This window comes from Atractosteus spatula, unplaced genomic scaffold (assembly GCF_055471065.1).
Source record: "Atractosteus spatula isolate fAtrSpa1 unplaced genomic scaffold, fAtrSpa1.hap1 Scaffold_18, whole genome shotgun sequence".
Lineage (NCBI taxonomy): Eukaryota > Metazoa > Chordata > Actinopteri > Semionotiformes > Lepisosteidae > Atractosteus > Atractosteus spatula.
The window spans coordinates 181825-185553 of record NW_028296741.1 but is presented as its reverse complement, the minus strand read 5'-3'; the positions used below and the strand labels follow the sequence as shown (position 1 = coordinate 185553).

Sequence of the window (3729 nt, the reverse complement as noted above, 5' to 3'; positions counted from 1 at the left end):
ATTGGAAGACAATGAACGTATTTTGTGATATTTAGAAATATAAATTTGTTTGGTGCGAGTGAGGTTTTATTTAATCTCTGACCAAGGGAAACGTTTCATTTTTTCAAAGAAATGTTTGTTAAAAAATAAAGTCATAGTTCTATGGGATTCAATCACAGACCATGTGACAAGGGAGTCAGGAAACTACTCTAACACACACCGCCACCGGATTTAATAACGCAATAAAAACGCTATAAAATAATGTGACTAGGCACAGAAAAAGTTTACAGCACAGTACAATAATAAATGCTGACCATGACTTTAGAAGCATAAATTACCTTACACTCAATTTAAACACAAGCTGTCTTTCTGTATGAACCTCTAAGCTGGTTCATACAGAAAATGTAGAAATGCATTAGCCTGATTATGATTAAAAAACACATAATTAAACACGCGTTTGCGATTTAAATCAGAACACGATTTAAATCAATATAAATGTTTATATTGTAACGCATACTGTCCAGCCTCCATTTCTCTATAAAAATTTACTCTGTTGCACACACACACACAATAGAAGGAGGAACCGCTGTCAGAAGGGAAGATATGTTCAAAATATCGCAAATATCGTTCATGTTGCGATATTTTGAAATATAAAAGTCAATTTATTGTCCATAATATCGCTATTCTATTTTTTCGAAGAAATGTTTGTTAAAAGAAAAGTCCGGCACCAGCTGGATTCGATCACACAACCTCCCAGTTGCTAGTCACGCACCTAGACCAGTCGGCTAGAAGACAGCTCGCATGAACAGGCAGGCGAAAAAGCCCTACACAGCCCTGTCGCAGCACACGAATACCGTTATTAAATTCTTTAGATACGCGATTCCATATTATATTCCCTTTTAATCAAATTCTAAAAGTATGCTTGTTGACTCCGGTATCATGTTAGTTAAAGACTTCAAAGCTTAAAATGTTTAGGGAGAAATGGAATACTGGTGTGTATTTTTTTCTTTAAAGTACCAAGACCAGCTACAGTATATACTGTATGTTTATGTTCCAAAATTAATATCGTTTATGGCCTTCACACGCGTTACAGTATGCTCCTATTCTTTTTATGCTCAGCTACTAAGATTTCCCTTCAGTGGTAAAATTCAATATCTACAACGGGCACAGCAAAGACGTTTTTACTGTAAGTCTTTCTACGACAGACCAACGGACCACGAGTGCCCCTGTCGGTCAACCAATCACGTACTGCGGTGCCACGCGTCATCTTGCGTCATACTGAGCGACGTCACCTGCGGTACGTGTCTGTGACGCGCACTTTGAATGGCTGCATCTGTATCACTTAAAAAAATCAGAACTGAAGATTTGGATCCTGGGCCTCAATTTGATCAAATTATTAAAATAATAATTATCAAAATATCAGACTGTGTTTCTGCAACATTTCGTGCACAGTACGCCATTTTAATCTAAAACAGTCACAACGAGGGCTTTACACGCAGTCTGGGGTATTTTCCCCTTTTATATTTTTGCCACTTTATATCGAACCTGTTATACTCCCAGAAGGGCACAGTAGCTTGTACTTAATAAAAATGTACAATTCACCACTGGTATAAACAGATGTGTGCCGTGTTTGCCTTTGTAAGCATTTGTTTAAAAAATAAGTTCACAATACGATAAAAACACAGAAAGCATAAACTTTATAGTACAACGATACAAAATCAATACCAAATCATTATGCCAATTAAATACCTATCCTTTGAAAACAGAGAACACCTTTATATCTACAAAAAAACTTGACATTGGTATGCATTTTTGGATTACAAAGCAGACAGTGTAGTCCCTTAATTCAAAGATCAGATCTTGGCCAAAACAAGACAATCAGACGTGGGCTGAATTCGGAACAGGAACCTCTACATCGTCGTTTATTGAGCTTTTGATCAATGTCTGATTGAAACAGATTCCTTTTTTAAAGAGCTTAACTCTTTGATTAAAGTACACAAGAAACACCTTCCTTCGAGCCGGAATCGAACCAACGACCTAAGGATACCCCGCTGATTTCTTTACAGTCCTCCGCGCTACCAACTGAGCTATCGAAGGAATATCAAAAATTACTCTCTGGCACATACTGCCCAATGTAGTGAAATGTTCCGGGTGATTTAAATCCCACTTCAACATCAAGTTTCCAATTCGTTTCCTTAGTCTTGTTTACCTTGAATTTAAGCCACGAACCAGGATTCTACTGTATAAACTTCCAGGGATATTACAAAATGTTTGATGGGGCATCAATCATTCCAGTCGGAAATTGACTCCTTTTTTATTCTCGAGGGATCATATTAAACATTTCATTAGTATGGAGAGGAGGATCACCATGAGACACAAAACAGTTTATTTCTGTCTATTAGAAAGTAGCGTTTGTGCTACATTAATAATATTTTCGTGGAAATAAAGAAGTTGTAAATTTTAAAATTTATATTTGAATCGAAATGTGGTTTTGAATTAAATATTAGCGCGTTCATGTAATTAGTTTGTGTTTGTCATTACTATATATATATTGCCATGTTACTAGGATTTGTAACTGAAGTTTACTAGTTGTGTTTTTTATGATGATTAGACATTTGTTGATTACAATATTGTATATAATCTATAATTTGAACTATATTTTTCATGTGTGAATATTTGTATATTTTAAGAATACATTTCTAAAATAAATCATTGGCTTTATTTACTAGTTTCTACACCTATAAAAATCTTTCTTTGATGTATAATAGACCTTTAACTATATATGTATTATAGTCTTCTAAATTTATCCGTATAATAGAACTTCAACCATTTATGTATAATAAACATATAATCATAGATGTCTAATTGACGTATAACGATATACGTATATTAGAATTTCATTCTAGACCAGTTACGGAGCACATTTACACGTCTAAGGTATGCGTTTAATAGTCGTATATTCTATATCTTTTGCCCACTGGGATGTGCCGATTTTAACTTAGCAAACCAAGATACACATTTTCTAATGAAGCCTTAATTAAAAGACAGTTTGTTTCTCGAAAGCGTGTTATGTAAAAAAAGAGAAAAACGAAAATATATGGATGACAATCTTTCAAAGCTGAAGATGTTACTTTTGAAAAATTGACATTTTATGTATGCAGATGCATTCGCTGGTTTTAGAACTTTGCTGTACTTCCTGAATCATTTTCAGTATTATAAAGTGGGTGTAGATTTTTCTTTCAGGTTAGGACGCGAGTGTGTACATGTGTTTGATTTTCGTTTCACTGATTCTCATTGAAGATTTGGGAATTAACGACGAAAGAATCAGTTGCCTCGGAAAGCAGAAGGTTTGGTTCTCAACGATATTGAAGACACGCCCATGTAGAGCAGCGGGTGATGTTTTGTACTATAAAAGACCAAGTGCTCAAAGTGACGTCTGCATTTACCGTTTAGACTTTTCATCTCGGGCGCACTTTTAGAAAGCAAAGATAGAGCAGTTGTGTTGAATCGCCATATGACAGCTGTCAGCAAAGTGGCGCAGCGGAAGCGTGCTGGGCCCATAACCCATAGGTCGATGGATCGAAACCATCCTCTGCTATGTACGATTGATAAGCACACCAGCAGTTTAATGAAGTGCATTAAAACTGATTTTTTCTCTCGTGTGTATGCAAGCTTTACACTTAAGGTACTCTTTCATCTTTACCAATAGCAGATGCCCAAGTGTATCTTTGGTTGTTCTGCGATCCTTCA

The 3729-nt window shown here is 35.7% G+C and overlaps 1 non-coding gene across 1 annotated transcript; it reads right to left on the bottom strand.

Annotated features, from left to right (window-relative positions):
• Nucleotides 1-1988: 1988 nt before the first annotated feature.
• On the bottom strand, nucleotides 1989-2076 carry trnay-gua (transfer RNA tyrosine (anticodon GUA)). Its single transcript is given in 2 exon segments — nucleotides 1989-2024; nucleotides 2040-2076. It is a non-coding gene; the product is annotated as a tRNA-Tyr (tRNA).
• Nucleotides 2077-3729: the final 1653 nt, after the last annotated feature.